The following is an 11,257-nucleotide window of genomic DNA, read 5'->3' as shown; positions in this document are numbered from 1 at the left end:
TTTTTGAGAAGTGAAGAATATCTGTTATAGAGCATGTTCTAGTAACCACGCTTAGCATCTACGTGGGAGAGTTTACTTGATTTCTCCACATATTGATTTTCCCATGTGGCTTTCCCTGGAAGCTAGTACTTCAACTTGTTGCACGTTTGTATTAATTTTGTTCTTTGACAACTTTATACATGCATATAATATATTCTGATCACTCTTTACTGAATACACTTTTATCTCTTTACTTTCCCTGCCAACCACCCCCACCATCCTTTTTCATTTTCCTAAATTCATGATTTGGGATTTTGTTTTGTGATTCATTTAGTTTAGCCAGTGTCTTAGTCAGTGTTCTACTGCTGCGAAGAGGCACCATGACCTCAGCAACTCTTACAAAGGAAAGCATTTAATTGGGGATGGCTTACAGTTTTAGAAGTTTAGTCCATTATCACTATGGTGGGTAGACAAGGTGCTGCAGAAATAAATGACAGTTCAATATCTGGATCTTTAGGCAGCAGGAAGAGAGAAACACTAGGCTTGGAACTGAGCTTTTTGAAACATCAAAGCCCAGTGCCAGAGGCAAGTTTCCTTCAACAAGGTCACACTTTCTATTCTTTTCAAATTGTGCCACTGTCTTGTGATCAAGTATACAAATCTATATACCTATGGTGGGGGGTGGTGTAGGGGATGATTCTCATTCAAACCACCACAGCCAGGGTCATCTGTGTAACCACTGGGTTTCTATTATTCCCTGGAGCCTGGTGGGGCATGCTGTCATCATCAGAGGGTACAGAATTGAAGACAGGGACTCTGTTCTCCCTAATTCTATCAGTAACAAATAGTTCAGCAATGAGGGTGCTTCCTGAGCCTCTTATTCTGTGCCTGACTGCTGACAGTCCATTATTTCCTGACTCATTGCTGGCATCATTTGAGTGGTTGCACTCAGGAACTGCGAGTTCCTGAGTCCAGTGGCCGTGTCTCACCCACAAAGGGTGGCATTTTGTGTAGTCCTTCTCCCTACCTTTTTTTCTGCTCCTTCTTCTGCAATGTTTCCTGAGTATTTTTCCCTCTTTTACTTTGTAGTTGGCTGGCTTTTGTTTTTTGTAACTATATTCCTTTCTTATTTCTTATATTTTGAGAGAGGGTCTTTTAATGTAGTCCTGGTTACTTGAACCTTGCTATGAAGACCAGGTTGACATAGAACTCACAGAGCTCTTCTTGCCCCTGGCTCCAGAGTGATGGGATTATTAAAGTGTCACCATGCCTGGCTAGTTTTCAATATCCTCTTTCTCTTCCTTCTTCTCTTCCTCTTTCTCTGTTTTCCCCTCCTCCTTTTTTTCTTTTCTCCTCCTTATTTCTTTCTGACAGCTACACATTCCATTTCTTTTTTAGACAGACTAAAAGCATCTGGAAGTTTAGTATGTTTTTTTTTTTCCTAGACAGATTTTCTTTATGTAGCCCCAGGTTTCTTAGAACTTGCTTAGTAGACCAGAGTGGCCTTGAACTCATAGCTTCATCTCCCTTTGCCTCCAGAATTCTGGGATTAAAGGCATGCACCACAACACTAAGTTTAAAAGTTCAGAATTTTAAGGAATTGTAGAAATTATGCAAGATACTCTGTTGCACAGTAACTCATGTTTCCTACTCCACCCAAATGGTTGTTCTGTTAGATAATCTTAAATGCAAACAAAAGTAACATGAAAATACATTAAGTAGCAGAAATAAATTTTCTGAATTCTAAGCCTAGTAGTCTTTATTTATCCACAGGCAGGCACATATTTTAAAAATATAGTGAGTTAGATGGTGCAGTGAAGCCTATTGAAGACAAGAGTGGAATCAGTGTGTCCTCTGTGTGTAGAGGTTCTTGCAGTCAAGACCGATAACTTGAATTTGATTCCATGGAGTAAGCAAGTTAGCGCTGTAGTGGAGGGCAGGAGTGAACAAAGCTGATGGATGTAATGTGAAGAGGATTAACATGTTGGATCGCAATCTGGGTTGTAGAAAATTGTTAAGAAGTGTTGCAGTTTACAAGATTGACAGATCACACACACATACACATATGTATGTATGTATATCAAGACTCAGGATATTGAATATGTTCTAAAGGCCAAACCAAACTAGACACTCAAGAAACATTGCTGCTTTTCGGGTGGTTTATTTAGAGAACTTAAAAAATTCTGAGGTTTTTGCTAAAAGTTGTTAAAGTAATTTGAGCCTCTTTCAAGGATCTCTGTAGCAGGTTGACTTGTAGTGCCACCCACTTCCAGACAGAAATTACTTAGAGCCTCGATTTGGAAAATGGAAAGTCTATAAATTGTATAGTTTTTAACAATGGTGAGGCACGAAGTATAGTGAATCTTCTGCCTTGTTTTAATAATTGCTAAAAAGTTATTATTTTTAATTTTGGATAAAGCATATGTGTCTGCGTATTGGTATGTACACATGAGTGTGGGTATCTACAGATGCCTGAAGCCAGAGGCATCACATACTTCGGACCCGATTACAGGCAGTTGAGAGCTACCTGATATGGGTGCCGGAAACTGGGAGCTGGGAACTGAAATTAGATCCTCTAGAAGAACAGCAAGTGCTCTAAACTGGGGAGCCATTTCTCCACCTCACTAATGGCTTTGCTTCTGTTCAAGTAGCAAATGTTATATAGTCCTTAAAATGTTTCTTAGTTAGAGTTTCCACTGCTGTGAAGAGACAACATGGCCAAGGCAACTTTTATAAAGGAAAACGTTTAACTGGGGCTGGCTTAAAGTTAGAGGTTCAGTCCATTATTATGGCCAGAAGCATGATGTAGTGCTGGAGGAGGAGCTGATTTGAAGGAAGTCAGGAAGAGACTTTCCTCCACATGCACCAGGAGGAGGCTCTTTCACTGTGGGTGGAGCCAAAGCATAGAAGGGGCTCTCAAAACCTGCCTACATAGTGACACACTTCCTCCAACCAAGCCACACCTATTCCAACAAGTCCACACCTCCTAATAGTGCCACTTTGCATTGGCCAAGCATATTCAAACCATCACAAAAGATGTTTCAGTTTAGTCTTCAGGTCAGGCACTTTGTGCAGGTTAATTATTTTAGGCTTTGCCAATATTGGCTTTTGTTCGTTTGCACATTTATGAGTCAGTCTTTATTTAATCATGTGTTACAGATTGTGATAACTGAAGACAGAAAACGCTAATTAAAAGTGTTCAAAGGTCAACTTCTAATTGAATAAGTCAGAAAATACCAGTTGATGTGCAAATAATTGACCTTTCCCCAGATTTTGGTAAAACATCCAACTTAACTCATTATTGTATGTCTTTATTGTGGAGATCTTTCTGCAGACTTTGTCCTGATGGCTCCAGTCGAAAAAAAGATGATAATAATGTTGGTACTAAGGTAATACTCTTGTAAGATTAATTTTTTTACTCTAAACTCTGCTTTTGTAGTGTTTTCTAAGATTCACAGTTGCCTTCCTATCAATGTTTCATATGAAGAGTTATGGCACACACACACACACACACACACACACACACACACACACACACACACACTTTCATAAATTCCAAATTTCTAGTAAAATACTTTTTAAAAAATTATTTTATACATGTGAGTAAACCATCTTTGTCCTCAGACACACCAGAAGAAGGCATCAGATCCCATTACAGATTGTGAACCACCATGTGATGACTGGGGATTGAACTCAGGATCTTTGGAAGAGCAGTCAGTGCTCTTAGCCATTGAGCCGTCTCTCCAGCCCCTGTAAAATTTGTTTGAGGTAGGGATGGACAAATAAGAGACTAAATTGAGATGGAGAGATGGCTTGGTGGTTAAGAGCACTGATTGCTCTTGCAGAGGATCACAATTGTTACCAGCACCCACATGGTGTCTCCCAACCATCGGTGACTCCAGTGGCTGGAGATCCTAAGACTTCTTCAGGTCTTCATGGGCACCTGGCCTGTACGTGAAGCACAGACTTACATGTAAGAAAAGCACTTACACACATAAAAATAACAAACAAGAGAATGTGCTAAGTGTGGTGGTAAATGTCTCTAATGTCTACTCAGCAGGTAGAAGCAGGAAGATCTCTGTGAGTTCTAGGCCAGGGAGACTCTGTCTCAAACCAAACTAACAAACAAACTAAAACAACAGCAAACAAAATGGGTTGGAACATACACAGTTTCTGGACATTTACATTAGAAACAGTTCTTTCCACATAAAGTATATTTGATAATTAACCAAGAATTATTTGGATAAATCTACATTTGAGTGATTTTTTTCTTTTTGTGTGTGTGTGTGTGTGTGTGTGTGTGTGTGTGTGTGGTGTATGTGCACACATATGTATGTGATGTGTATACACATGTGTGTACATGGATGTAGAAGCCCAAGGCTGATCTTGGGTACCCTTCTCCATGCCATTCCACTTAAGTTTTTGATGCAGTATCTCTTATTGAACATGGAACTCAGTGTTGTTGGCTGGTGACTAGGCAGCCTGCCCTGGATCCTCCAGAGGATCAGGTTTACAGGTGGGCCACTATTTCTGTCTGGCTTTCCTGTGGGTGCTGGAATCTGAACTCCAGTCTTTGTAGCTCATATGAAGTGCTTTATCTACTGAGCGTTATGTAGAATGATCTGTAAACTAACTAATATGTTTTTGATAATACTCCCATGTAACTAAGTAAGTTCAAGTGGAGCAGGTAATTATTAGCTCTTTGGTGCCTTAAGCTTCATTGAAAAGCATAGTATGTCTTTTTCAGGCATGCCTATTTTACTAGCATGTAGGGTTTTAAAATTGGATATTTTGTTTATTTATATATTAAGTATTATCCCCGTTCATGGTTTCACCTCTGAAAACTTTCTATCTCATCCTTCCTTTCCCTGCGTCTGTGAGGGTGCTCCCCTACCCACCCATCTACTCCTACCTCCCTGCCCTGACATTCTCCTACACTGGGGCATTGAGCCTCCCCAGGACAAAGGGCCTCTCCTCCCACTGATTTTTTTCTACAAGACCATCCTCTGCTACATATGTGCACTCTTTGGTTGATGGTTTAGTCCCTGGGAACTCTGGGGGGGGGGGGGCTCTGGTTGGTTGAATATGTTCTTACTATGGGTTGAAAACCCTTTCAGCTCCTTCAGTCCTTTCTCTAACTTCTCCATTGGGGACTCCTCTCATGCTCAGTCCAGTGGTTGGCTGAGAGCATCTGCACTGTATTTGTAGGCTTCAAAAGATCCTTTTAGGAGGCAGCTATGTTAGGCTCTTGTCAGTAAGCACTTTCTGGCATCTGCAATAGTGTGTGGGTTTGGTGGCTATATATGGAATGGATTCCCAAGTGGGCAGTCTCTGGATGGCCTTTCCTTCAGTCTCTGCTTCACACTTTGTCTCTGTTTTTCTTCCTTGAGCATTTTGTTCTCCTTTCTAAGAAGAACTGAAGCATCCACACTTTGGTCTTCCTTCTTTTTGAGCTTTATGTGGTCTGTGAATTGTATCTTGGGTATTTAGAGCTTTTGGGCTAATATCCCTTATCAGTGAGTGCATACCATGTGTAATTTTTTTTTTTTTGTGACTGGGTTACCTCACTCAGGATATTTTCTAGTTCTATCCATTTGCCTAGGAATTTCATGAAGCCATTGTTTTTAATAGCTGAGTAGTACTCCATTGTGTAAATGCACCACATTTTCTGTATCTATTCCTCTGTCGAAGAACATCTGGGTTCTTTCCAGCTTCTGGCTATTATAAATAAGGCTGCTATAAGCATGGTGGAGCATGTGTCCTTATTATATGTTGGAGCATATTTGGGTATATGCCCAGGAGTGGTATAGCTGGGTCCACAGGTAGCACTATGTTCATTTTTCCAAGGAACCACCAGACTGATATCCAGAGTGGTTGTACCAGCTTACAATCCTACCAACAAAGGAGAGGTGTTCCTCTTTCTCTACATTCTTGCCAGCATCTGCTGTCACCTGATTTTTTGATCTTAGCTATTCTGAATGGTGAGAGGTGGTATCTCAGGGTTGTTTTGATTTGCATTTCCCTGATGACTAAGGATGTTGAATATTTCTTTCGGTTCTTCTCAGCCATTTAATATTACTCAGTTGAGAATTCTTTGTTTAGCTCTGTACCTCATTTTTAAAGAGGGTTATTTGATTCTCTGGAGTCTAACTTCTAGAGTTCTTTGTATATATTGGTTATTAGTCCTTTATTGGATGTTGGATTGGTAAAGATTTTTTTCCAATCTGTTGGTAGCCTTCTGTCCTATTGACAGTGTCCTTTGCCTTACAGAAGCTTTGCAATTTTTGAGGTCCCATTTGTTGATTGTTGATCTTAGAGCATAAACCATTGGTGTTTTGTCCAGGAAGTTTTCTCCTGTGCCCATGTCTTTGAGGCTGTTCCCCAGTTTCTTTTCTTTCCGTTTTAGTATATTTGGTATTATGTGGAGGTCCTCGATTCACTTGGACTTGAGCTTTGTACAAGGAGATAAGAATTAATCAATTTGCATTTTTCTACATGCTGACTGCCATTTGAACCAATCATGATTTGTTGAAAATGCCCTATTCTCGCTAGATGGTTTGAGCTTACTTGTCAAAGGAACCATAGGTATGTGGGTTTATTTCTGGGTTTTTAATTCTATTCCATTGATCTAACTGCCTGTCTCTGTACCAACACCATCTTTTTTTTTTTTTTTTTTTTTTTAATCACCATTGCTCTGTAATACAGCTTGATGTCAGAGATGGTGATTGCCCTGGAAGTTCTTGTTGAGAATAGTTTTCCCTATCCTGGGTTTTTGGTTATTCTAAATGAATTCGCAAATTTCTTTTTCCAACTCTATGAAAAATTGAGCTGGAATTTTGATGGGGATTGCATTAAATCTGTAGATTGCTTTTGGCAAGATGGCCATTTTTACTTTATTAATCCTGCCAATCCATGAGCATGAGAAATTTTTTCATCTTCTGAGATATTCTTTGATTTCTTTCTTCAGAGATTTCAAGTTCTTGTCATATAGATCTTTTACTTGCTTGATTAGAGTCACACCAAGTTATTTTATATTGTTTATCATTATTGTGAAGGGTGTCCTTTCCCTAGTTTCTTTCTCAGCCTGTTTATTCTCTGAGTAGAGGAAGGCTACTGATTTGTTTTAGTTAATTTGTTTATCAGGTTTAGGAATGTTCTGGTGGAATTTTTGGGTTACCTAAGTATACTATCATATCATTTGCAAAGAGTGATATTTTGACTTCTTCCTTTTCAATTTGTATCCCTTTGATATCCTTTTGTTGTCTAATTGCTCTGGCTAGCACTTCCAGTACTATACTGAATAGGTAGGGAGAGAGTGGACAGCCTTGCTAGTCCCTGATTTTAGTGGGATTGCTTCATGTTCTTCTATACTTAGTTTGGTGTTGGCTACTGGTTTGCTGTATATTGCTTTTAATATGTTTAGGTATGGACCTTGACATTATGATCTTTCCATGACTTTTACCATGAAAAGGTGTTGAATTTTGTCAAATGCTTTCTCATCATCTAATGAAATAATCATGTGTTTGTTTTTTCCTTTCAGTTTGTGTATATAGTGGATTACATTGAAGGATTTCTGTATGTTGAACCATCCCTACATCCCTAGGATGAAGCCTACTTGATCATAATGGATGATTGTTTTGATGTGTTCTTGAATTTGGTTTTCAAAAAAATTTTGAGTACTTTTGCATCAACATTCATAAGTGAAATTGGTCTAAAGTTCTCCTTCTTTGTTGAGTCTTTTCATGGTTTAGGTATGAGCATAATTGTGGTTTCATAGAATGAATTGGGTAGTGTTCCTTTTGTTTCTATTTTGTGAAATAGCTTAAGAGTATTGGTATTAGGTAAAGATCTGATAAAAATTTTGCACTAAAACCATCTGGTCCTGGGCTTTTTTGGTTGGAAAACTTTTAATGATTGCTTTTATTTCTTTGGGGCTTATGGGACTGTTTATGTGTTTTTTCTGATCCTGATTCAACTTTGGTAACTTGTATCTGTCTAGAAAATTGTCCATTTCCTCCACATTTTTCAGCTTTTTTGAGCATAGGTTTTTGTGGTAGGATCTGATGATTTTTTGGATTTCTTCAGTTTCTGTTATGTCTCTCTTTTCATTTCTGACTTATTAATTTGTATACTGTCTTTGTGCCCTCTGGTTAATCTGGCTAAGGGTTTATCTATTTTGTTGATTTTCTCAAAGAACCAGCTCCTGGTTTTGTTGACTCTTTGTATAGTTCTTTTTGTTTCTATTTGATTGATTTCAGCTCTGAGTTCGATCATTTTGCTGTCTGCTCCTCTTGGGTGCATTTGTTTCTTTTTGTTCTAGAGCTTTCAGGTGTGTGTTTAAGCTGCTCGTGTATGCTCTCTCCAGTTTTTTTTTTTTAAAGGAGGCACTTAGAGCTGTGAGTTTTCTTAGTATTTCTTTCATCCTGTTCCGTGAGTTTTGGTATGTTGTGCCTTTATTTTCATTAAATTCTAAAAGTCTTTAATTTCTTTATTTCTTCCTTGACCAAATTGTTATTGAGTATAACATTGTTCAGCTTCCATGCGTATATGGGTTTTCTATTGTTTTTGTTGTTATTGTCCATGGTGATCTGCTAGGATACATGGGATTATTTCAATATGTTGAGGCCTGTTTTGTGACCAATTATTTGGTCAATTTTGGAGAAGGTACCATGAGGTGCTGAGAAGATGTATTCTTTTGTTTCAGAATGAATTGTTTCATAGATATCTGTTAAATCCATTTGGCTCATAACTTCTGTTAATTTCACTGTTTCTCTGTTTAGTTTTTGTTTCCATGATCTGTCCATTGATGAGAGTGGGGTGTTGAAGTCTCTCAGTATTATTGGATGAGGTGCAATTTTGCTTTGAGTTTTAATAAATTATCTTTTATGAATGTAGGTACCTTTGCATTTGGAGCATAGATATTCAGAATTGAGAGTTCATCTTAGTAGATTTTTTCTTTGGTGAGTATGAAGTGTTATTCTTTATATTTTTTGATAACTTTTGGTTGAAAGTTGGTTTTATTCGATATTCAAATGGCTACTCCAGCTTGTTTCTTGGGACCATTTGCTTTGAGAATCTTTTTCCAGTCTTTTATTCTGAGATATTGTCTGTCTTTGTTACCGAGGTGCATTTCCTGTTTTCAGAAAAATTCTGGGTCCTGTTTATGTATCTAGTCTGCTAGTCTATGTCTTTTTATTGGGGGAATTGAATTCGTTGATGTCAAGAGATATTAAGAAACGGTGATTGTTGCTTTCTGTTATTTTTGTTGTTACAGGTGGAATTATGTTTGTGTGGCTATCTTGTTTTGGGTTTGTTGAAAGAAGATTACTTTCTTGCTTTTCCTAGAGTAGTTTCTCTTCTTGTGTTGGAGTTTTCCATCTATTATTCTTTGTAGGGCTGGGTTTGTAGGCAAATATTGTATAAATTTGGTTTTGTCATGGAATATCTTGGTTTCTCCTTTTATGCTTATTGAGAGTTTTTCTGGGTATAGTGGTGTGGGCTGGCACTTTTGTTTTCTTAGGGTCTGTATGACATCTGTTCAGAATCTTATGGCTTTTAGAGGTTCTGGTGAGAAGTTTCTGATAGGTCTTCTTTTATTTTGTAGTTGACCTTTTTCCCTTACTGCTTATTAGGTGTGTTGACTATTTTCATTTAGAAAAGGTAAACTGTGTTTATTTGGAGTCACAAGCAGATCACTGAGTCACAGTGACTCAAGGTCACAAAGAAACTCCTTGTCTTCACTTCGGTCTCAGTTCTGTGGTGAAAAACTTGATCTGAACAAGTGTCTCTTGGGGCTAATTCACAGGTTTACAAGTTTTTCATTGAGGGCAATCTGTGACTGGGTGAGACTGGCCAGGTAGGTCACCATCAGCAGGTCATTGATGTTGCTGTTGAGCATGGTTTTAAAGTCATCAGGAGATGTCTTATGTACTTGGTTGACAAGGCTCCATCAAGAAGCAGCCTACTGAGTTGTCAATAGACACTTTGCCAGACAGCACATACTCAGCATACTGCAATACAGTGCTTAGAGCATTTTAGATATGGGCTGAGGTCCCTCCCACTTGCTGTAAGTCACTTGAGAGTCGAGTCACCTGGTTGGGGCTAAAACATGTCTTCATGATTAGGTCAACTCCAATGCATTCAGTGTCATAATACGAATACTTCACTGTAAGAGGTGTGAACATCAATCCCGTGGTCCTTCTTGGGACACCCGTTATATGTGCCCATTCTGGAAACCTGAGTCCACCATGAGGTGAATGTGGTTTGGGGCCTCCCTGCTATAGTACTCATAGATCAGCAGTGAATGTTCCGTGATATCATGCCCCGTGGCATACCAACCTAGGCTAAGCTATTGGGGGAGACTTTTAAAAATGCATTTCATACATATTCTTGGCAAATTCCATGTGATTGTCAACAGTTCCCAGTAGGGTTTTGATAACTCATGCATCTTTCTAGTTGCTGTGCTCTTAGCTGTCCAAGATTAATGGAGACCAAAATGACTGGGGATAGCCAGACCCCACAGCTGCAGGGGAAAGGCCATATGAGGGCAGACCCGGGCTGTGTGGGCCTGACATAGAGGCTGGGGTCTGACCCAGAGGTACAGGCATAGTTACAGCATAATCAGAGGAGAAGAGTGCTGGGGCCCCCAAGGGAGTCAAAGCTGGTGTCATAGCTGGTGTGGGTGGGGATGGGGCTGAGTCCTGGGCTTCTGTGATAGTATGCACCTGGGCTGCCTCTGCAGTGACAGGAGGGACACTAGCTAGTATTGTCAGGGATGCTATTTTGCCGGGAAAGAGAGGCTAGCTGGTGTTTTTGATTATTCTTTTTTCTTTTTTATTAGATACTCCCTTTATTTACATTTGAAATTTTATCCCCTTCTTCCACCCTGCTCCCATCCCTCCTGGTGTTTGATTATTATGTGACAGGAGAAATTTCTTTTCTGGTCCACTCTATTTGGAGTTCTATATGTTCATGAGCATCTCTTTCTTTAGGTTAGGAAAGTATTCTTCTATAATTTTGTTGATATTTATAATTTTGAAGATATTTTCTGGCCCTTTAAGTTGGAAATCTTTGCTTTCTTCTATAACTATTATTCTTAGGTTTGGTCTTCTCATTGTGTTCTGTATTTCCTGGGTGTTTTGGATTAGGAACTTTTTGCATTTTCTTTGACTGTTGTGTTAATGTTTTTCATGGTATCTTCTGCACCTAAGATTCCCTCTTTTATCTCTTGTATTCTGCTGGTGATGCCTGCACCTATGACTCCTGATTTCTTTTCTAG

The 11,257-nt window shown here is 39.0% G+C and overlaps 1 pseudogene across 1 annotated transcript; it reads right to left on the bottom strand.

Annotated features, from left to right (window-relative positions):
* Nucleotides 1–9,778: 9,778 nt before the first annotated feature.
* On the bottom strand, nt 9,779–10,382 carry LOC308427918 (eukaryotic translation initiation factor 3 subunit F-like; annotated as a pseudogene). Its single transcript has one exon. The product of its transcript is annotated as a eukaryotic translation initiation factor 3 subunit F-like (transcript).
* Nucleotides 10,383–11,257: the final 875 nt, after the last annotated feature.

Source organism: Micromys minutus (assembly GCF_963924665.1).
Source record: "Micromys minutus genome assembly, chromosome: 12".
NCBI classification, from domain to species: Eukaryota; Metazoa; Chordata; class Mammalia; order Rodentia; family Muridae; genus Micromys; species Micromys minutus.
The sequence above is the reverse complement of the archived record's forward strand: the minus strand, read 5'-3'. Positions and strand labels throughout refer to the sequence as shown.